Here is a 25,285-nt window from a genome sequence, read left to right as displayed (position 1 = left end):
TTTAAGATTGGGGGCTCATTTTGCTAGGCACCTTACAAACTCATAGTGACAGTCCATGTCCCAAAGACCTTACATCTAAACATGCAAGACAAAGGGGTGGCCAAGGGTATACAACAGGTTAATGCCAGAACCAGGTCTCCTGAGTCTCAGCCCAGTGCCTTATTTACTAGCTGCCTTATTGGAGGATAGGTCCATCAGTGGCTATTAGTCAGGCTGGGCAGCAATGATGTCCCTAGCCTCTGTCTGCTAGAAGCTGGAAATGGGTGCCAGTGGTTGGATCACTTGATGATTACCTGTTCTGTTCTTTCCCTCTGAGTCACCTGGCATTGCCCAATGTTGGAAGACAGGATACTGGGCTACATGGACCTTTGGTCTGACCCAGTATGGCTGTTCTTATGTTTGATCAGACTGCACCACTAAAATGAAGTCTTTGTTATCATCAAGCTACTTATAGCTGGTTTAGGAACACACTTAATATATTTCTTATTTCAAGTATTCCAAACTAACATATATAGTCAGATGTTGGCTTGCAGCATAACAATGAGACATAAATCCAGAGGAATTGAAAATAAAAAATAATCAAAATGAAGTTATCACGTTAATGACATTAATCTGTTTGGTTTGGTGGAGACTTCTACCATTATAGTATGATACTGCAATGTAACTTAACCCTTTGCAGAAGAATGCCACTTTAGCATGTCCTGGAGACAGTCTCTCAGACCATCTCAGTGCACAATGGAGCAAAGAAGAACTCATTCTCTGACAGAGATTAGCTTTGCTGGCTGGTGCGAGGCAAGAGGAGGATGGCCAGGGCCAGCGCTTCCATTTAGGCGACCTAGGCGGTCGCCTAGGGCACCAGGATTTGGGAGGGCGGCATTTTGCCATCCTCAGCGGCAATTCTGCGGCGGGGGGTCCTTCCGTGCTCTGGATCGTCGTCGGAAATTCTGCAGCGGGTCTTTCACTCACTCCAGGACCCGCCGCTGAAGTGCCCCGAAGACCGGGAGTGCAGAACGACTCCCCCGCCGCAGAATTGCTGCCAATGACCGGGAGCGTGGAAGGACCCCTGCCTAGGCACCAAAAACCCTGGTACCGCTCCTGAGGATGGCACCACAGTCAGCGCTAGTACCCAATGACTGTAATTGTGTTTTCCCCTTCACAAAGCCAGGAGCTGGCAGGCTGCTTAACTTCTCCCCATTCCATACCTTTGTACATTTTCTCTGGAACAGAAACAACCTTGCCTCATGGCATTTTTAGATGAAAAGAAAAATGAAACACAGTGACATGCTGAAATCAGACATTTATGTAAAGCAGGATTCAGAAGAGCACGTTACCGAATACAATTAAAGCAGGATATATATCATGCCTTTTCTGCCTCATTGCTGGTAGCAAGTAAAAGTTACCTCAGGACCAAATCCCGCTGATTTTACTTATGTAAATACTCCCATTGACATCAAGGGCAATACTCAGCTGGGCCAGTTGTGCAGGATTTATTCCCGAATGATGATGATGTATGTGAAATGAGTTGGTGGTTTAGTTTTTATTTCATGGGTATTTATATTCCAAACACATTAAATAAACCACTACAACTGGCACTGATTGGCACTTTTATGGTAGGCTCAAGGGGTGGTCAATGACTGTCTCAACATGAAGATTTAACTATGCTCTTGTGATTAGAGTCCAGCCACTAAGGGGACAATCTGGGGAAGCTTGCAATCATTCTTCATCCTGTCCCTGTTCTGTAGATAAAGTGAAGAATTCATTTCCAAATGCTGTCAGCCTGACCTTTTGTGAGCACTAATTTAGAGAATAATACAAGGTACTGCTAAGTTCATTGAGATGCTTACTGTGCAGTATATAGAAGCTTTCTACAATATCCATAAGAAACTATTACACACATTTAGTACCTTGAAATATGTTCTGGAGCTCTATATTTAAGACAGTTTGTATAGTCTTAAATATGGAGTCAGGACAAAGTAATTTTCTGAAGTATCAGAGGGATAGCTGTGTTAGTCTGGATCTATAAAAAGCAACAGTGGCACCTTATAGACTAACGGACGTATTGGAGGATAAGCTTTCATGGGTGAATACCTACTTTGTCAGCCGCATGCAGTGGAAATTTCCAGAAGCAGGTATAAATATGCAGGCAAAAAAATCGGTCTAGAGGTAACGAGGTTAGTTCAATCAGGGAGGATGAGGCCCTCTTCTAGCAGTTGAGATGTGAACACCAAGGGAGGAGAAACTGCTTTGTAGTTGGCTAGCCATTCACAGTCTTTGTTTAATTCTGAGCTGATGGTGTCAAATTTGCAAATGAACTGAAGTTCAGCAGTTTCTCTTTGAAGTCTGGTTCTGAAGTTTTTTTTGCTGCAGGATGGCTACCTTAAAATCTGCTATTGTGTGGCCAGGAAGGTTGAAGTGTTCACCTACAGGTTTTTGTATATTGCCATTCCTAATATCTGACTTGTGTCCATTTCTCTTTTACATAGGGATTGTCCAGTTTGGCCGATGTACATAGCAGAGGGGCATTGCTAGCACATCATGGCGTATATTACGTGGTGAATGTGCGGGTGAATGAACTGATGATGCTGTGGCTGATCTGGTTAGGTCCTGTGATGGTGTCACTGGCGTAAATATGTGGGAAGAGTTGGCATCGAGGTTTGTTGCATGGATTGGTTCCTGAGTTAGAGTTACTATCGTGCAGTGTGTGGTTGTTACTGAGAATATGCTTAAGGTTGGTGGGTTGTCTGTGAGCGAGGACTGGCCTGCCTCCCAAGGCCTGTGAAAGAGAAGGATCATTGTCCAGGATGGGTTGTAGATCACTGATGATGCTTTGGAGAGGTTTTAGCTGAGGACTGTAGGTGATGGCCAGTGGAGTTCTGTTGGTTTCTTTCTTGGGCTTGTCTTGCAGCAGGAGGCTTCTGGGTACATTTCTGGCTCTGTTAATTTGTTTCCTTATTTCCTCATGTGTGTATCGTAGCTTTGAGAATGCTTGGTGAAGATCTTGTAGGTGTTTGTCTCTGTCTGAGGGACAAGCAACACAATCCATCGTCTACAGCCAAGCACTGAGGTGCAACTGCATTTGCTACAACCCTTCAAGAGAGTGCTTTGAAATTCAGAAATATAGGTCTGCTTCTACAAAGGCCTGAGAGAATCTGAAGTTGATTACTATGGGAATGGATGGCTGTTCACTAGGAGCTCACTTTTCATCATATTTCTATATAATAACTATGCAAAACAACAAATTAAACTGTTACTGGAAAAAAATGGGCCTGATCCTGTAAACGTTTTTTGGCCAAAAAAATGCAGATTTAGATAAACCAAAAAATTTCACGAATTTATATTGAATTCAGCAAAGTTCTTCCATTGAAAAGAAAATTAAAAAAAAACAATGAAACAAAATATAAAACAAATTAAAACATTTCAACATTTTCAAAACATTCAATTGAAAATTAGTTTTTTTTCCAAAATATACTTCCATTTTATTTAAAATATTTAAAAGTTTTAAAAACCTTGAATATGAAATGTTTCATTTTGAGTTGAACTAAGTTCTTTGTTTGACTCTATTTTTTTTTCATATGGCCAGCAAACCAAACAATTCGTTATTTAAATAACTCTAGCCCCAACCCCCAATTCTCAAATGTCCCCCTGGACACATGTCCGGGGTCAGAATGCCTCTGTTTTAGGCTGAAATTGGAAAAAGTTCTATGCTAGATTTAGGCTAATCAGTAAGGCCCAGCACACCCTGTTATAAACTTAACATCTTGTAGGATTTCCTAAACGTACATGACCATTTTCTCTCTTCTGAGCTTAAATATTTATCACAGAGCAAGAGGATCTCCATAAACTGCACTGACATGTTGCACTCTGAGTAGGTGGCTTATGGAAAGCTGCATAAAGAGATGTGGTAAAATGAAATCTTGAAACTTTACATAAATATTATGAGTTGCTGTTCTTACACACACACACAATGTATCTTCTGCACACACAAAAATATATTTGATGAACTAGTGGTAATTAAGTTTTTTGGATATTTGCATGGAATTGATATATTGATAGCATTAACTATGTGTATTGCAGTCTGCTATTATGTAAAACTTCCTCACACAGCTCTGTGATATTTATTGTGACTTCCAACATATACTCTACTATAGGTCTCTGGAATAATTCTCAGTAAATCTAACAATTGAACTCCACTATATCTCTGTGCTAATAGTGTTTGCTTGTACAGAGAGATTTTATAACATACCAAAAGAGTAGATGAAAATGACTGACCAAATCTATTTTATTTATAACCTACTGGAAGCAATGTATGAAATATTGTTTTGAGTAGAATATACTAATGTGATGGATGTTTTCTGTTTCATCCCATGATATTTTATAAAAATATACCTTACCTGCAGATTTAAAATTAATACTGTTATTTCTAGTTACTTCACTGACATTTATTCATTGGAATAATCAAAATGACATTTAAGATTATATTATACAGTTAGTTGCAGAGAAGGATTATAAAATATGCTAAATTTTAAACATGAAAAGTCCAACTAATAAAAATGTGTGAATAAAAATGTTAATTATTTTCATCCATTTACTAAGCAGTCTCTACATTAAGTGTTCTGTGCCTTGGATTCTATCAAAAAGTATATTAAACTGAAAGGATATGTTCCAGGATTAATTAGGGTGACTTGAAGAACATCTTATACTATGTTAATTGAGTCCATACATCATCTAAATTTCAAATGCTGTGTTGAATGGACAGGAAATGAAAATATAGATAAAATGTTTACTATTTTGTAGTTATACATGTATCTGATATTTCCTTGAAATGTATATATTTGATACCGAAGATCAGAATTCTCTTCTCAGACTTACTTCCAGAACTGGTTATAAAAGAGTCTTTTTATTCTTTGTGGAAAATTTAAATGATTTTTTTTTTTCATTTTTGTTGAAATCTCCCCCTCCCCATTTTGAAAAATCAAAACTCAAATTATTTGAATTCAGGGAACATTGGTGCCTTGTGAGAGCTGTAAGTTCAGGAGTTTTTTGCTTCCATTCTTCTCTATATGCTAGTTTCCCTGGTCTGACTATATCTCCCATGAAACACCAAAATCTCCCCATCACCACCATAGTGAAGGGAGACAATTGCAAGAGTCCCTGGTCCTGATGCATGATGGGACATGCAGTGTGGTTGGGAAGCACAGCCCATGGAAGAGAATGGCAACATGAGGAAGCTGAACTACGTGTTCCAACAGGCACTGTGGTGGGGCATCTGAATTGAAATATATTGTTAGTCTGAAATATTCCCTTTTTTTTTTTTTTTTTTTTTTTTGAAAGAGAGGGGTAATGAAAAAATTGAAAACTTGCCATGGAAAGTGGATACTTCGCAAAAATAAAAGTTTTGTCAAAAAACAAATTTATCATCAGAATACAGTTTCAACAGAAAAATTTTGACCAGCCCTAATTAGATTTCCAGCATTTGGAAAGTTAAGTCTTTGAGAGGCTGACAGCAACCTCCAAATTAACATTGGATCTGATTTGTTTGAATATAGGCTTTTGTTTACATAACACAGCTATACCACATACAGTACTAATTTCTATAACAACATCTGGATGTTAGGACTGCAGCATTTAGTGACAGGGAACATGTTTGTCAGCTAAAGAAAAACATACGTAACTTGGCTTCTTAGTTGGGGTAAGTCACAGCTTGCAGCCAAAGATTTTTCAGGCAAAAATCCAGCATATGGCATGCATTGTCTATACTGATGATTTTCAGAACCTCTCCCATTCTTGGCCTAGCACTAGTCCCCAGCAGTGGCAGTGTTTTTATGTCTTATTTCCAGGCCAGTTTACCCTAGTACTATGCTATACCAACTCCAGGAGAGTCATTAGACACCATCCACACATCTAAAAGTCATTCCATGTGTTACAAAATGTGTCATATGTTTCATTTTGTACAAAATTCTGGTTCCCCAAGCACAGTCTAACAGATTTTGAACACAGAATTGGGGTTACCTAATCTTCTCCTCATCCTGGCTGTAGAATACAGAGTCCCCAAGCAGTGGATGCAATTACTACTACATTTCATGGCACATAGCCCTATCTGTACTCACTGTGCCTGCCTACACAGAGATGTGGGAATCGATGTGTGTAGTGACAGACCTAGCACGGTATCCCTGATCAGACCCACTTCCAACCTCCCTGCACACTACACAGAGTGCAGGAGTCTCTTTGCACAGCATCTCTATGGATGGGCTACCATCCTTTCTTTAGCAGAATGGAACTATCTCCACTGCTTTTGGGGACTAATGTGCCCATGGCATTGTAGGGAAAGGCAGGATTTCATCCTTTTCATATAAGCAGTTTTTGTTATATGCACAGATTAGGTTTGTTCATTTTTCCATGTTTTAATCTAAAACAACACAGCAGTGCAGTGAGGATATGAGATATATCACAAGGCAAGTCAGAAGCTATCACAAAGTATCTCTGTCACAAAATGAGCCCATTTTTGTCAATTAATTTGCGACATGTCATGAACTAATTTGGTAGATGCCACAGTCACAAGATAACCCAATTTAACTCATGTCAGCACCATATACAATATTAAAAGAGGTGAAGTATGTCAATGTACTGCAGAAAAGGAACAGATTTTCTACCTATGAAAATTAAGAAAGTGATAACCAAAAATTTTGCTTCAGCTAGAGGCTGAAACTGGTGATATATAATGAATTTCTCTCCACACTTTCCCAGCACACAGTACATTACCCTTGAGTGTTGACCTGTGGCACTAAGAGATGAGAGACTAATTTAATTTTATTGTTCCCTCTTTTAATCAAAGGCTGTCAATCATACAATTCCAGTTCAACTAAAATTAAATGGAGATTTGCTGATGTGGGCAATTGCTTTCTAGTTATGGGGACGACAAGTGTTTCATATGTGGTCTCATTTGCATTTGAGCCCAAGTTTTCAGATAAACATTCTGGCTTTAGAATTCTGATTGGAAATGATAGTTGAATTTTAAAGTATAGTATTACCTAATGAAAGAATTTATGATGCAGCTATATTACTGGCAGTAAAAATAAGGGATTCCAGTGGTTTATGTAAATTCAGAACTATAAAGAATTGTTTATTCAACAATTGATTTTTTTAATATAAATTTCATGAAAGTTTATACATGGGGGATTAAAACAGAATTCCAAATAATTGACTCATTTTCTATAAAGGGAGCAATGCATTCCAGGGGAAATTCACATGAAGCACAGCAGATTCATTTAATGCTCTCTTTCATGCCACCTAAACCTAACAGAATTGCTGAACTTCGGGTGGTGATTGGCAGAAAGGGCCTACAAATATGAGGTAGTCTTTGCAGCGGCTCTGAACAGGCTGGTTCATAAGAGACTTTTAAGCTAGCCCAAAGGAAAAGCTGCTATGTGTTATTACATCAGTCCATCGGCTAAAAAACCTTATTTAGGCAGTACTGACTGGCAGTGGTCAGTATTTTAATCTATGGTCTTAAACATAGATTTCCCAAAGGGTTATATGGTAGACACACCATGGTTATGTCTGTGTTTGGATGAATTCCATACAACACAGTCCTCTGAAGACTCCGTAGTTTGGGAAGGGAAGCACTGAGGAGTGAATTTAAGTCAGATGGTATAGGTTTATATCTGTTTTTACTCTACTTATACACCAAAATATTGGAGGCAGTGAACTAGATCTCTATTTTAATAAAGGAGTGGGGAGAATTGGAAAAAGGAAATTACTCTCAATGACCATGACTAAGGATATAGATTCTACTTGATCCATTTTTCCTATTTAATCTTGAGTAATTTATGTCAAAATTACACTATAAAAATCTTTTGATTGATTCATGAACTGGTGATTAGTTGTACAAATGCAAGATGAACTTTGTCCAAAACAATGGACAACAAATCTACTTTTTGTTTTTAAACTGCATAAACTCTTTAGTTTTCCAACTCCAATACTTTAATTAATTTTATGTTAGCAGTTGTTTCCAATTACGTGATTATAGCTTACAAAGTCAACAGAAATCATGTGTTTACCATCCTAGGAATGAAACAGTTTACTGTACAACCATAAAAATTCAAAATCCCTTGCACTGCAATAATCTGAAAGTTTGAATTAGGCTGTAGACTATAGCTATTAAGGGAAGTCATGCAGAAATATGCCCTTTAGCAAGATACTTACTCTAAATTATGTTACTCTTTAAAGTGCTTATTTTACCATGTGAATCTTTAAATTAAAAATGAGGCATTTTTATAAGCTTTCCAAAGGTATATTCTGTGATAGCTTACTTTCATTTTATTAACCTACAGCCTTTTATCAAATAAGATAATCCTAGTTTTCTAACTACCTATCTAAAACAATTGCCCTTTATCTGGAATCCATCAGCATTGCTGTTAGGCATTCTACTTTACTTCAGTTGTTGACTCCACTGATGGAAATCCATGCAGTAAAAGCCTGTGAGATCAAGATGAATGAAAGGACAACGTGAACTATTAAAGGCTGGGCTGGCCCCCTGCAGTCCAGCTGGGATAAAGGGTAATGTGCAGCTGTACTGCTTCAGGAGCAGAGGATAGACCAAGCTATGTCTCAGAGAGCCACAGTTCAGACTCTGCTTCCCATTTGCTCCAGGGAGATGGAGCAGTGCTGGGGCAGTGCTTTCTTGATACAGCTTCCTTCCATCTCTGTGTTGGCTCAGTTGGGCAAGCTATAGTGTTGAGGAGTCAGAATCCAGCCAAAAATCGCTCCCAATTGCTGCCCACCTAGAGATTGTATCTCCCTGCCATGCACAAATCACTAGTGTGGGTATTAAGCAGAAGATAAGGGCGTGCATATAACTTCTTTATTACCTGCATGGGTGGGTTAGGTAGCATATGTCTGAGCATTGGAAAACCTTTTTCATAACTTTACATATGACTGATCAGGTTCCCCTCAAAGTCAGTGGGAATTTGACATTGTCATCAATGACAGGGGATCCACAGGAGGATTAGATAGAAGTTATTTTGGTTTAGTTTTGCAGCTCCAAAGTTATTTGTGCAATACAGAAATAATGTGTTAATTGTCAAACCAGCACCTCCCATTTTAATACCATTACAAGCCAGGTTGTAGCTTAGACTACAAGTCCATGCAGGGGAGTAAGTGTCCCCTTACAGCTCTCCCTGGTACATCCCACTCTTTAGAAGAGTTATGTATGGTACATTAGGCTACTCACCAACTTACTGCCACCCCAAGTCAGGAGGGCATGGAATGGGGATTGGGCAGAGCCTTGCTTCAAATCCTCACATTCATTGCTCAGAGTAGCTGAGCCAACCCCAGAGCATATAGGGATATAGGCCAAGAATAGATTAACACCACCCAGGCGCAAAGAGGAATCATGCCTGAGAGCAACAGCTGAGTCACACTACCTCCCACAGGTGCTCCTGAGGCAAAGGGGCTTGCACATTACTCCTTGCTTGGAGCTGTTCTTACAATCAGAACCTAGCCCCAACAGATCATCTTTAAATTGACATTGCCAGGGAGCCAGTATATTTTATTTTTGATTCCTTCATACAATACCTGTCTACTTACCACGATCTATTTGGAGCAGAGTCCATGTGTTCAGATGATATGAGTCTGTGGAGTATCTACCACAATGGGGCCTCAATCCTGATTTACATCCCAGGAACTACTGTAGTGTAAACATGCTATAACAACAAGAACATAGCCACAGAAAGGAACAGGAGAATTAAATTAAGTAAGGACTTAACACATTCCATATTTCAGCAACTCTCCTTAATCATACAGTTCAGAAGAGGTCATTTCCTTTAAAGTGGTTTTATTGTTGGGTTGTAATAGTCAGAGCTTGAGTTTACCCTCAGGAATAAAGAAATAGGTCAATTTTCTCAAAAAATGCAATTATTTAAAAAAATTGTCATGATATGTGGGACCCATTGACAACAAGGTCTCCAGCACAGTTAAATAGGTAAGGAATACATTACTGTCAGGAAGCCAACAGATAAAACCACTTACTCTTTTAATGGAGTTGTAACATTAAGTAATGAAAATATTTGATCTGCTAATCCACAGAAAAAAGTCTTTGCAAATTGTGATTTTCTTCTTAACTGTGTTTTCAGTGGGACTTTAAAGTTACACACAGAGTACAGCCTAGTACATTACTAACTGACCCAGTTTGCATGTGATTATAAATCCAGGTGGAAAGTTCACACAGCCTTATTCTTTTATGTTTTTGGTAGCCTTATGACATACCCTTTAAAGCTTGACATTGTATGGTAAATCCAAGCACAGCTGCTATGATTTTTCTTTTTGTATAGTCTGTTGGCCAGGCAGTTAAGGCAGTTTAGGGTACCAGTAAAAATGGCTTTGTTGTATTTAAAAAAAAAAAAAAAGTGACGTGACTTCAAGCGGCCTTGTTTTTTGTTTTATTTTTTCTTCTGTTTCATACAGAAGAATTTGCAGGTTTTGCACATTCAAAGCTTCTAATGACTTGGGAATTTTGAGAATGTAGGAACTGGAGGATGAGATCCTTCACTGCTACAGTAGTTTGCTGTGCTTACAGTAGGTACCAGGAGACACAGGACTGTACCATGTAAAACAAACTTCTCAAAACCTTGTCTACCTGCCACTCTATAAACCAAAGCCTGTGCCTAAATGCAGATGCATGCAGGTGGGTGGAGTCCTGCCCCCGCATGGAGCTGCATTGACTTCAAGACACTCTGCAGAGGCCAGTTCATGCAGATCGGATGGCAGGAATAAGGCCCAGCAATCACCATTTGCTTAATAAATCATGAATTAGCAAGATTCAGCCTTGGACACTGTACTTAAAAGAAAAAAATGCTTAATATCAGTACAATATTAGTTGTAATGTCATGCAAACCTGAATTAGCTGTTAAGTGAACACTGAGGTAAAACCTGAGAAGTTTATTGAGGGAATTATTTGATATATTTTAAATAGAAGAATAAATATTGTGAGTATATAATGTAATTTATAGTTTGCCACAACTTTTTCTTTTCTCAGAAAGAAATGTTTATATTTACAATGTAGCAGAAAAAATGAATTACTCATACATACAAAGTTATAAACCTTTAGCATAGACTTTCAGCATGAAGAAAGGGCCTGAGAAGTAATTTTGCAAGTCTCTTATTTTACTCCCAACTTTCCCAAGTGCCTGATAAATGGTTGTAACCTTTATTCTGTCTATGCGAGCCATATAGGATATAAATCTGTATGCTAGGACATACAGGTGCCTGAAAGCAACTCGGTATTAATGTAAAACCTCCAAAAATTAAAAAGGGGAATTCTAAAATGTAGATTTACAAATGTGAAAGGATAGTTTGTTCTGTTATTTAAAGTAGAGGCAATGGTCACAGTTAAATGTTTCCACTGGCTTGAGATATTTTACCTGTTTGAAAAATAAACCTATATATTTTTTTGCTCCAATCCAAAAAAGCACATGAGCATGTCACTAACTTTAAGCATGTGAGTAATCCCAATAAAATCAATGGCACTACTTGTATGCTTGAAGTTAAGGACACACTTATTAATTAGAACGTAACATTATTCAGCTCCAAGAATTTCTTTTTAAAAAATAATTCCTCTCAATCAGAATAATTTACAGATAGAGAAGATGCTCTGTTAATATTCTATTCTGAACCTTCTTTGCTTCTGGACAAATATAATCTCTAATCTTTTCTAACATTAGCATTTACTAACTACATAGTCTTTCCACCATATGAAGAAACATTAGAGCAGGATAGAAGAGAATCAAGAGTATTGTGTGTTTAACTTTCTATTATCAGAAATGACTAGAGAAGTTTTAAGTAGAGTAAAAAGTTGTTCACAAGACCATTTACACTGGACACTAGATCTGGAGATAATTCCATTCATGAAAGATTTAGTTATTTCCAATTTTGATTTTGCTCTGATTAGAGTTGTGGTCCCTGAAAGCCCAGGCTCCACCCCTCCTCCCCTGCCCCCCGGAAGGGCCAAGAAGATGGGTGGGTAAGTTTCCATTAGAAATCAAGCAGGTTTCATCAGGACTTTGATTATATCAATCTGTTTCTGTGGATCATTTGCCAAATCAGCAAATTCTGATGAAACATGGTTTTATCTGAATTGTTACAATCTCTCCTGGATGTCTTGTTAATCTATAGCTGGAGAGGCAATGACAGTCTTTCATGTCTTCACTGAAACTTGTGTAGCCCAAGTCAATTCAAAATACAGCAAAGCCAGCTAAAAAATTGCCAATGAATAACTTTACTCATATGAAATACTCACAAGCCTTTGGAAGCTTGGGACCACAGTCTTTTCAGTCAATGGAACTGGGGAACACACACAAGAGAGGTGCTTCCTCCTATGTACATGCTTTAATAGGAACCAATCATGCATGTGACTAGATCAATATATTTACAGTTGTGCATCATAAAATATCATTAAGAAATGTTAAATGAAAATGCTGATACATGCACAGTAAAAGGAAAAAACAACAACATTCCAAATGAAATACATGAAGGAACATGGTCACTATAATAACTCCTCTCATAGCTCGAACTAGTTAAAGCAATCAAAGCTGCATTGACTTATAAACACAATCTTTAAGTGTTACTGTATTTCACTCAACAAAAAAGTAGCCAGACAGATATTTTCAAATAAAGTTTGAGGAAAAACCTGTCTCCAGTTTTAGAACTTTGTAATTTAAGATGTTCTCGCTTGGAGCAAACTTTCATAGCAGAGTCATAGACTGACAGAATCTAAAATACAGCTAAACAAAAGGGTCAAATCTGTAATAATATCATAAGCATTTCTCACTGTATTATGGTCCATGAATGATGCAAACCATTAATGGATGCTAGGAATTAATTAGTGGTCAGAAGGTTTGGAATAGAGAGCATAGTGTCCCTGAAAAAAGAATGAATTAATCAACCCTATGATTGCTCTATTCTTTCTTTCCTGTGAAGAGATTAAAAACACACCACTGTTGCATGCTATAGAATTAAGAAACCTACAGACCATCAGACAATCCGGTTTATCATTTGTATCATGAACTTCACAGACCTAATAATAATGAGAGGGTTTCAGCATAGTAACATACAAGAGTCTCTTGTTGCAGACATCATGGAAGCCTCATCCTGGTAGTGTTTCAGCAAATTGTACTAATCCAAGTGATTTTAATCAGTGCAGGCTATCAAAGAGGACAAGGTTGAGGTAAGGATCATGAGTTTCAGATTGCCTCATCAAGCTCAGTCAAGGCTTATTTAAGGCAAGTATCTTGATGGAAATCATGTGTGCAGACTTCTAAAGAGAACAGATTCTTATTTAAACAACCACAAAAACAGTGGTATTATCCCCGGTTTTTAATTATTTTAAGCAAACTGCTGTTCTCACCATCTTGACATGCATATGCTTCTAGTTCTGGGTATAAACTCATGGTCCCACCAGACATCATTTAAATCATTTCAGTTTACAGCATGGGCTATAAGCCGTGCTTTCTGGATATCTGTTACATTAATTCCATCTGTAGTATTTCCATAATCAAATATCTCACCTACAGGCAAAACCACTCATTTAAAACAACAAAAATCCATAGGCATATTTTCCAGAGAAAATGATACACATACCAAGCAGTGTAATAAAGCATAATTAATATATTTCTGAAAAAATAGTAGCATAAAAGATCATGTTTTCTTTTACCTGATTCTGGAAACTTCTATCAGACTTCACACAAAGCATATCATGGACTTTGTATTTTCCCTCTGGGACTAGCTGGCCTTTTCAAGAGAAGTCCTGCCCTATTTTCTGTACTTCATAAAGTATTTTAATTACTATAAGAAAAACAGTACAATGTCATAAAAAAAAAGGAATCAGTCTCAATTCTGCAGTAGAAGAGATCTCATCTAGCCTTACCTGCTCATATCCCAGCAGCAACATTTCAATTACTTCCCTACCTTGCGATCCCCACTGATCTCCAGGACTGGATTAAGGCACACACTCTATAGGTCCATACCTAAAGACCCAGCTTCTGGAGTCATATGATGAGTTCATCATTTCATCTTTCATTTTTTTTTAAATCAAGTTTTCAACATGGGTGTGCAAAGAAAATCTTGAAAGCATGACCAGAGTTTAACTGATGTCTGCCTAATGCTTCATAGAACCTGAACCAAGCTCATAGAGGTATCAGCTGCACCCATCCATCTTAACTCTAAGACCTGCTGCCACCCAAAGGAGATGTGAGGCATAGAGAGGGGCAATGAAGACCCTTTTGGGTTATGCTTAGTTCAGACCTTCTGGTCTTTCCTCCAAGCAAGGCTGTCGAGTTCTGCCTCCCTACTTCTACAGAGGCGTAGAATTTCTTTCTATTCCTAGACCCCTGGCTCCCAGATGTTCCCTCCTCACAACCCAATGCTTAACCTTAACCTCATGAGTAAACAAATCCCTATTCAAAAAGCACTTAAAGCATGTGCACAACTCCCATAATCTCCAATGAGACAATGCATGCATGTGCATATATGCCTTGCTGATAGGAATGGCATAAAGCATGTATGTAAAATTAAACATGTGAGTTAATGCTTTACTGGATCAAGGCATTAAGAAGCAGCAATAGCCAGAGACTGTGTTCACAGAGAGCTCGACCTGGCCAGTTGAGATCTGGAGATTTTAGGGACCCCTAAACAAGCTAAATTAACATTAGAAACAAGAAACACAGACCAAGACTTAACTAGTCTACTGCTGTGCAAGACTGCTCTAAAAATTAAAACTCACGCACACAAACACACAAATATCCAGCTGCACTTTATCATTAGGAAAAATAAGAAGACATTCACAGTGGAAATTTTAATATGAAAGAGCCACATTATAGTTATTCAAGTAACTCACAACAGAGGGCAACACTGGCCAGCAAGTGTTAGAGAATGTTGGGTTAGAGATGGTTGGGGTTTTTTTAATAAAAGTTTTTTCATTGTAAAATACCCGTATCCGTTAGAATCAAAACATTTCATGTTTACGGGGGGGGGGGGGGGGGGGGTTGGAATCTAAATTGTCAAACCATCCTGCTTTAACATTTTCAGAATGGAAAGTTCCAGGTTTGGGGCCCAAATTACTTTTCATCTGAATTTTAAATTCTAGTTTAAAGGAGAAAACAATAAAATAATAGTAATGAAAAGGGTCAAAATTAAAATGAATCAAAATATTCCAATTGAGCTGATCTAATTTTTATGGGGTGGGGGTGGGGGGATTTTGTATTCATAAAAATGTTGAAGATATCCCAAATCTGGACAAAAGGTATAAGAACAATTTTAAAAATCTTAAAAATTCTCAGAGGGTGGGAAATGTTTTTCCCACCCAGCTCTAATAGAGGAGTCTGTTCATATGAGAAGAGTGAGACCCACTAAGCTGGGAGTAAATCCCTAGGAGAGGGGACTCACCAGCTAGCAGAATAATTTTATATCTGCATCAGTGTGAGAAAACAGCCATTGAAGGAGAACTTGAGAGGTCAGGAACCAGATGGTCTGTCTTGTTATTTATGGTTTCTTTTAAGAGAAAGCACTCTAGCTGCTTAGGCCTCAGAAAAGGCACATCCTAGCCCAAAGGGTCATGTTTTTATATATGAAAGTTGAAAAGGATGCGGAAGAGACACAAGCTACTGAGTGATCCCTTGGGATACTCTCTCTCTCTACCCTTGGTAAAAGATGGAGTAGCTCTCAAAGAAGGGCACCCATGGCTGTTTTTCAAAATTAGAGAGAGAATACAAGCTTCACAGAGCACATGCTACAGCAACTAAATCTGTTGCTCTCAAAGTGGGCACAAAAATAACCCTGTTAGCCAATATAGGCCAAATTGTGATTTTGGTTACATCTGTGAAACTCACATAAAATATAATGAGAAAGAATTCAATCTTCTTGGTTAACAAAGGACTATTTTTGTGCCTGTGCTCAGAAAAGGAAAAGACAGATTTAACTGCTGTAGCATGTGCTGTAATTAATTTCTCTGTACAGTTTTAAAAAACAGCTTTACTGCCGGCCATTGAAAGCCATTTCTCCTATACTTTAGGCAAGCAATACCTCCATCACTGAACAGTTTCTCGGGCTACTTGAATGTGCTAATCATTCTTTTAATTAAGTCACTGGGTTCTGTTTGGAAACTCATGATCATCTTCTATAGATGAGAGTATACATGAAAACTTGCTTTCTCTGTGAATTAACAATCTCTTGATTAAATTCCATTTATATCTGAGACAAATAATGACAAGGCCTAAAGGTAGCTCTACATGTGCTCACTTCATTACTGATTCTGCTAAAAGGCTTTTAAATGAAAATTAATAGAAAACTTCTGTGGATTAGCTATATAAGGCCATTATTTACCTGCAACACTATTGTCCAGAGTACACGACTTTGCAACTTTCTTTTCAATTTAATTTTTCTATTCCAATTTAAGATCCTGATCCAAAAATCACTTGAGCATGTGATAAACTCTAAGCATGTGAGAAGTCAATGGGTCTGCTCACATGTTTAACATTAGGCACATACTTACGTAGTTTGCCGGCTCAAGGCCTAAAGCAGCATTTGGGATACAGAACAAAAGATAGGCACAATTCAATTCATGAAGCAGTTCATGAAATGAATGCTGCAATGTATTTCATAGGTGTTGGAGATTCCAGACTGATGATCTTCAATATCCAAGTGGGAACTGCCCCTAGATGTCCTTTCCTTACCATGCAACTTCTCCTTCTCCTTCACAAGTCTTGGGATACCCCTTCTTACCTCAGATATCTTTCGGGGGTCCCCAGACTTGTTTGTTATGGAAAGGGGACAGATGTTAGAAGGCAAGGAACACTAGCTAGAAGAAGTAGGCTTGCTGATGTACCAACCTCTGGACATACTCAACTTACATTCTTGGCATTCAGCCTTCAACCCACAGCTCAGTTAAGTGGCCCTAAAGTTAAATATTATTTTATTTTCACAGTTCTAGCAATGAATTAACAATTTGCTGCACATGGCAAACTTTGGGACATATCTGACTTGAGTTCATGCACACAGCCCCCACTGATCTGTTAATACAGTGGATACTTGTGCACCTAAAATGTTTCTGTAAGGCAGAACTACTATCTGTCATGCTCTTGTGAAGGAGATGAGATTCTAGAACTAATTGAAAGTGTGATTTTTTTTAATTGAGCTTTATCTTCTGATGATTATTTCATGCACATAAAAGCAAAACTATTGGATTTGGTGCTCTTGCCTATTGAGTAAACTGAATGTTGATAGTCCTTCTCTCCAAAGAACACAATGTTTATGATTGATAAACATGACAGTATTTTCTTTTTCTTCTTGGAAAAATGTTTTAGCCTTCTCGTAAGTCTCTGTTGCTAGTTATTTTGAGTTGTTTTAATTATGAACTATTGCCTATAGATTCATAAATTTCCAGGCTAGAAGGGATTGTTGTGATTCTTTGTTGACCTCCTGTATAACATAGGGCATCAAACTCCCCCAAAATAATTCTTAGACCATATATTTTAGAAAAAAAAATCCATTCTTGATTTTAAAACTGCCAGAGATGAAGAATCCACCATAGTCCTCAGCAAATTTTTCCTATGGTTAATTACCCTCATTGTTAAACATGTATGTCTTATTTCCAGGCTGATTCTGTCTAGCTTCAAGTCCCAGCCATTTGATCATGTTATAATTTTCTTTGCTACACTGAAAGCCTAGTATCAGATATGTTTCCCAATGTGGGTACTTATAAACATAAGAACATAAGAAAATAACATAAGAAGAGCCATACTGGGTCAGACCAAAGGTCCATCTAGCCCAGTATCCTGTCTTCTGACAGTATCCAATATCAGATGCCCTGGAGGGAATGAACAGAACAGGTAATCATCAAGTGATCCATCCCGTTCTCATTCCCAGCTTCTGCAAACAGAGGCTAGGGACACCATCCCTGCCCATCCTGGCTAATAGCCATTGATGGACCTATCCTCCATGAACTTATCTAGTTCTTTTTTAAACCCTGTTATAGTCTTGGCCTTCACAACGTCCTCCAGCAAATTGTTCTACTGACTGTGTGTTCTATGAAAAAATAACAAACTTTCTTTTGTTTGTTTTAAACTAGCTGCCTATTAATTTCAATTGGTGACCCATAGTTCTTGCGTTATGAGAAGGAGTAAATAACACTTTCTTATTTACTTTCTCCATATCAGTCATGATTTTGGAGACCTCAATCATATCCCCTCTTAGTCACATCTTTTCCAAGCTGAGAAGTCCCAGTCTTATTAATCTTTCCACATATGGAAGCTGTTCCATACCCCTTACCATTTTTGTTGCCTTTTTCTGAACCTTTTCCAATTCCAATACATCTTTTTGGGGTGCTGAGGCAACCACATCTGTACACAGTATTCAAGATGTGGGGGAACCATGGATTTATATAGAGGCAGTATGATATTTTCTGGCATCACTGGAATTTTACTGGGACAGGATAATGGCGAGAGAAGCTTGCAATTCATGTCTGATTTTAGACCATCTTCTCTGCTGTTGGTAGGAACTCACTAGGCACTTAACCACATAGAATGGGAGGAATTGAAATATCCTGCCCTGATATGGTACCCCCATAGGCAGAATTGAGAAGAACATTCTGGCTCATTGAGTCCTCAGAAGGAGTATGGGACAGGTTGTCCCCTCTGTCTACTTACCTAGAGATTTCTTCTGGGGTCTGGAAGATCTTGTTCTATTCTATCCCACTCTGCTCCAGTACCTTCAGGATTTTCTGTGTGGTTTATGATCTCATCTCATTTCTTCAGTCCACTGAGGATACAGAGACCTAAGCCATTGGATTTACCTTCATCCTACAGAGATATTGCAAAGTGCTGTTTTGGGAAGCGAAGAGCGTATTGAATGAAGGTGATATTTGTGTTCCCTGGTGACCATACAATAAGAAAAGAAGAATCTCTGAATATGATTACTTTCTGAGATGTTAGTCTACATTAAAAATGAACCCCGTATATTACGCCTCATATAAAATATGAAAAATATATAGTCTCTCAGCAAGGATGTCATAATTTATTTACATACATATGAAGATGCTTTTCGGTTCCTAAAAAGGGCAGATGAGATGAAAAGAGGTAAACCTAGTTTTTCATTCTACACATAAGCAAGTGGCCAAAAATCTGAATTCCTGGTTAACCTCAATTAACTTAGATACACACATTCAATACAAAATGTATCTAGTTGTGAGCATAATCAATTTGTAGTGATGTTTTTTAATAAGGAAGTCAGACATATAATTTTTATTGAATCTGGCTTATAGTCAACGTGTTGCTATGAGAATTTTTAATTTTTTTCTACTGAAAGCAAGAAATTGTTTTAAATATCACTCAGTAATCAACTCATATCCACATGTACATTTAACATACACATGCTGTGTTTCACTACTCACTCACATGTTTATTTCTTTTTCACAAGGACTAAGCATTGTACAGTGTTTTTAATTACATGACATACAATAATGTTCAATGTTCCAAGGGAAAATAAAATCCGTATTGCAACCACTCAAGTCATAAGCAGAGTTCTTTGGTGTATACAATGTTTTTAAACAACAGAAATATCTCTTTTGTCCTCCTGTGGCAATAAGTTACATGTTCTGGGAGCTGCAAGGGATTTGTCCTCATTTTCTGAATGGGGTGGGACATAATGGGTACATTTCTAAAGTAGGCCAAATTCATTCCTGATACATCTATACTTAACTCTATGTCTCTACATCAGAGATGAATATCTATCCACTATCTTTCGCTAGAGCAGGGGTTCCCAAACTTGGTTCTTGGCTTGTTCAGGGTAAGCCCCAGTGGGCCGCGAGATGCTTTGTTTACCTGAGCATCCACAGGTATGGCCGCTCGCACATCCCAGTGGCTGCGGTTCACCATTCCCAGACAATGGGAGCTGCGGGAAGCGGCACGGGCCTGGCCCCTGCTTCCTGCAGCTCCCATTGGCTGGGAACAGTGAACCACAGCCACTAGGAGCTGTGAGACGCTGTACCTTTGGACTTTAAGGTAAATAAAGTGTCTCGTGGCCCGCCAGGGGCTTACCCTGAACAAGCCAAGAACCAAGTTTGGGAACTCCGTGCTAGAAAATTTATGGTTGAAATAGGAATAAAAAACATTGTCAAGTTATATAACGTACTGTTACTGGCCTCTACTAATAAGAATGCCTAAGACTTTCTATAATAAGTCCCTGTTTTCAGTTGACAAACTCTAACCATTCAAGTTGAAATTTTCTCTGCCTCGGGTTGGAATTTTAGAAAAAATAATATGTATTTAAAATTGTATCATAATGCATACAAAGAAGGGACAGAAGAAAGGTTACACAGTCAATTTCAATTCCTCCATTTCTAACTTGTTTATCCAACATTAATAAAATTCTTTTAACATAGTTTTTGTATATAATTATAGGCAGACCAGGTAGTATCATCTATTAAGATTGCTCAGTACTTCTCATTATAAAGATCTTGTTCTCAATTGCTCCTAACTTTGCATACTTTAACCATTTGGTCTTCAATTTTTGCATGCTGGGTGTCTGTCAATCTTAATTTTGGCATTTGCTAGTATTTGTATGCTTGGTTTGCAACCTTAATAATGTTTTTAACCTAGTTTTTGTGTGTAGTTGTATATTAAGGCACATAAGATCTGGCAACTGTATTGTTCTGGCAACTGCATTAGTTTTTTAATCCATACATAGCCTCCCCCCCTCACAAACACAGATCAAATTTTTAAAATCCATATGTAAATCTTTTTAACTAATGGGAATTCTATTGCCCTTTAAACCTGTTCCAAGAAGCAGGAACTTGTATTTAAATTGAAATTGGAGAAATATTCCTTTTTGTTTTAATTTTAAAGCATCAGCAGAATTACTCATATAAATAGATGGATTAATATGTGCTTTAAAAGTTTACATAGTTTTATATAAAATTTCAATGTTCAGTATTTGAAAAAAATATTTATATACTGTAAACACAGCAGATTTATTACCAGACTGTGCTGTATTAGTATGCTTTCAGGATATAACATAAATGTCACACATTTCCCCCTTCATCTACTTTTCTTTGCCTAGTAATTCATCATTTAAAGAGTCATTTTCAAGACAATTGGATTCTGTGTGCAGAATATGGTCCAAAGACTGGCTGTTAGCCAGTAACTTCTCATTCTCCTGGAACAGGTAATACAGTTTTTTTTTCTTGGTAAGAAAATTATTGAATTCTATATAGATGACTATATCAGAATTACAATGTAAATATTAAAGGTCACACTGAAATATAGTAGAGAGATGAGGCATTCAATAATAAATATATACATGCATTGCATGTGAAATTAGAGTGAGAGGAGGGGGTTAAAACGTTACTTCCACTTAATGTTGAAAGTCTCTAAGAGGCATCTTGGAAAAATAGACTACATGCATAGTGGTTTCTTCATGATTTCCAAAGCTTATTTATTTTAGGGTTTCATTACAGCCTGAAAACCAGAGCTTCCAAAATATATGCTGAGATTCATAAATATTTTGATAGTAGCTGAGCCGACTTTCAAGGGAATTTGAGTCTATTTATGGTTTTCATGAAACTTGTGGTGTTGATAGACCCATCTGAGCTTCACTTTGAATCTAAGAAACTTTATAGAGAGCCCTTCTTACCAAAACTGCTGATTTTTACAGAGCTCCACTCCCAACTTCAGAGAGTGGATAGTCAAGATAGTGATTTAGGCTTGCATGTAAGTATTCCTATTTGGTTCTAGACTTAGTTCTACCAATATTTTAAAACATAAGGTTGATTTTTCCCCACTATGAAGTAATAGTATATCTGCTGGCATGAAATAAAGGGGAAAATGAGAGTAAGATTTTATGGCATTTATAAGCAGATTCCTTTGGAAACTGCTGAATCAATATTTGTTTAGCTGGCCAAGGAGCTTATAAAGATGAATCCCCACCCCCCCCCCCACAAAATAAATACTGAAAACAACTACACCGCTACCTTGATATAATACCACCTGATATAACATGAATTTGGATATAATGCAGTAAAGCAGTGCTTCAGGGGGGTGGAGGGGTTGGCTGTGCACTCTGATGGATCAAAGCAAGTTCAATATAACATGGTTTCACCTATAACGTAGTAAGATTTTTTGGCTCCCAAGGACAGTGTTATATCGAGGTAGAGGTGTATATCAAACAGCACTCAATGGGAACTCTTGCAGCTTCATGGACACATGACACATGCTCACTTCCCCCTTAATGTATCACTTTTTCTTAAATCCTATAAAATCAAATGTTTTGAACCTGTTACAGCTAATCAGACCACTTGTGTGATCCTGATAGGACTAAATTCTGTGCTTGTTGAAATCAATGAGATTTTTGCCATTAACCATCATAAGAGTAGGATCATATCCAAAATAATTGAAAGAATTTTTTTCCAGTTTATATTCACTGGCAACTCTCTAGGGAAGTTTTAATGGATTTATTATGGTGAGTGTCAAGCTGAATTTTACTGTCAGGAATTATTGTCCTGGTCCTCATTTGATCAGGCAATTGTTACTGCCACGCTTACATGCTGCTAGGAGGAAATATGAGCTCTGATAAATAGCAAGTTATTTAGATAACTAGATTATGTTTCCATTTGATCATGTACAGTACTAGCACAAGTATGTTAATGGACACTCTTTGTATGTGTTAGCCAAGTCTTATAGGCTAATGGAGTTTTATATTAGACAGGGTATCTAGCCAACATATAGTGATAAGAAGTAAGTATTAATATACTACTAATGCAAAGAACGGTTGTACAAGACTATGCCAGGGGAGTATAGGATAATAGTAAATTCTTTCAAGTGAATTAACACAATGGGAATATCTATTGCCTGTTAGATCCCAGTGCAGATTTCAAAGGAATAACACTTTCCACCTGGGTAACTCATGTACATCTCAGACTGGCTTTAGGACTCCCCTCCACCAATTTGATTCCAGTAATGCTTCTACTCATGTGCACATTTCAGCAAGCTGAATAGTGCAGGTCTTGTATATGAAGGGGAAGATAGCTAGTGGTTTATGCAAATTTTAAAAAAAAGAGTCCAAGCAAAGGTGAAGTTTAGCTTGGTAAAGAAAATGAAATCAAATCAGCTTTCTCAAGAGATAATAGTGATTCAAAACAGACACTTTTTTAATGCAAACTCAATACTTTCAGTCCAGCTGATCCTAAGAAAAGACCTTTTCATTAAGGATTATCTGTCTTCTTTGCACAGACATTATTGAAGATTAATGAATTGAATGGAAAGCTCCATGTAAGAATCAAACTAAGAATTCTGTTGCTAAGATAGGACAGCTGACTTTCTTTATTGAAATCACACTGTTACCATATGCTTCTAATCCTGAGCAGGTGACCAACCATATTGTTTAATAAATAACTATTTAGTATATCGGAATGATGAGCTCATAAAAGACTTGGCATGTGTTCCTGGCAAGGAAGAAAGTGAAAGGAAAGAAGAATAGAGACTTTCAAAAGAGTTTTTCAAAGATGTTGCTATGGGGAAAAATGTGTGAAACAAGTTGCAGGGTTCCATTACTGTAATATTGTATCAGAAGCAATGCTCACTTATTAGCCATCCAAATTGCTGACTTGCTATGTTATTTCCTACCAGGGGCGGCTCCAGACCCCAGCACGCCAAGCACGTGCTTGGAGCGGCATGCAGTGGGGGGCACTCTGCTAGTCACTGGGAGGGCAGCAGGCGGCTCCGGTGCAGGAGCGGCGCCAGGGTTTTTGGCGCCCTAGGCAGGGGTCCTTCCGTGCTCCCGGTCGTTGGTGGCAATTCTGCGGCGGGGGGGTCCTTCTGCACTCCTGGTCTTCGGGGCACTTCGGTGGCAGGTCCCGGAGCGAGTGAAGGACCCGCCACAGAACTGCCGCCAAAGACCCAGAGAACGGCAAGACCCCCTGCCGCCGAATTGCCGCCAAGGTCAGCAAAATGCTGCCCTCCCAAATCCTGGTACCCTAGGCGACCACTTAGGTCACCTAAATGGAAGCACCAGCCCTGCTCCGGTGGACCTCCCACAGCCGTGCCTGCAGATGGTCCGCTGGTCCCGCGGTTCTGGTGGACCTTCCGGTGGAGCCACAGGACCAGTGGACCCTCCGCAGGCACGCCTGTGGGAGGTCCACCGGAGCCACGGGACCGGCGACTGGCAGAGCGCTTCCCGTGGCATGCCGCCCTACTTGGGAAGTCCTGTATCCCCATAAAAGATGTAGCATTGGTATTAGCAGTAAGAGCTTTACCAGCAACTTATCTGAATATAGTTCTACAGGTTGTTCTCACCTGTTGTTTTCAGCAATATCTCTAATTTTAAGCAAGAGTGGCACTCACATGACTTGTCCCTAGCTGTTGTTTCAAACAAAGTTTCATGTTGGAAATACATTTGTTAATGCACAAAGATTTCTATTTGCTTCGTGTTAATAACAATAATACTGTGCTCAGCTCTAGGACTTTCCATGTGAAGATTTTCAAACAATGAAGCTTCACAAAACTCCTATTGGATGGTGAGTAGAGGCCTCTATTCAGTTCTGTTTTTGGTGGTGGACACTTTAGCCAGGCTCCCATACCACAGGAAATTACCACCTAACGCAAAGCAAGGCTCAATGGATCCAGGATCCCGCCTCTTAAAAACTGCTTCTGACAGGGAGAAAATCTGAGATTTTTCCACCCAGAGGATAAGTGTGGAGGGAGATAAGTGAAGAAGAGAAAGAATGCGGGGAAAGGGGAAATATACCTCAAGTTTAATCACACACATATCACCTGGCTCCAAGAACAATAGCTTCAGTTCCTTCAGTTAGCATGTTGCTCTCAATTTCAGGAATTTATCTCAGTGTCAGGAACTGTGTTTTCACATTGCATAATATTTTACTTCCATTGTTCCAGGAGGTAGTTAGCATTTGTAATATGAAAATGCATCATTAAATCTCTTCCCCTCTCCCAAACTTCACAATAATAAAAGATTTACGTCTCCAATATTTAAGGAAAAAAAGGTGAAGCTTAAGGAGGGGAAGAGAAGTAGTTTAAGTGTGATGAGAATCTTTGTAGCAAGAAATAGCAGTTTCACACTTAACTGTATTTCCATATTTTTCTAGATTCAAGTCTCCACCTTAATGGCCTGTGGATTTCTTCAAGAGCTTAGTATTATTTATTTTACAGTATAAATCTATGACACAGCCAGATGTTTAAGGTAATGCTCCATTGACACTGATCTTTAGTTTCAACAGAAATGCTCTATT

The 25,285-nt window shown here is 38.3% G+C and overlaps 1 long non-coding RNA gene across 1 annotated transcript in view; it reads right to left on the bottom strand.

Annotated features, from left to right (window-relative positions):
* LOC127034409 (uncharacterized) overlaps nt 1–18,861 on the bottom strand; it is a 31,744-nt gene extending 12,883 nt beyond the window's left edge. Inside the window, exons 1-3 of the long non-coding RNA XR_007769386.1 lie at nt 18,693–18,861; nt 13,706–13,836; nt 9,586–9,701 (exon numbers count right to left, since the gene is read on the bottom strand). This is a non-coding gene — a long non-coding RNA (uncharacterized LOC127034409). The remainder of the gene's footprint in view (nt 1–9,585; nt 9,702–13,705; nt 13,837–18,692) is intronic.
* Nucleotides 18,862–25,285: the final 6,424 nt, after the last annotated feature.

Source organism: Gopherus flavomarginatus, chromosome 14 (assembly GCF_025201925.1).
Source record: "Gopherus flavomarginatus isolate rGopFla2 chromosome 14, rGopFla2.mat.asm, whole genome shotgun sequence".
NCBI lineage: Eukaryota > Metazoa > Chordata > Testudines > Testudinidae > Gopherus > Gopherus flavomarginatus.
This window is presented reverse-complemented; position numbering and strand designations above follow the sequence as displayed.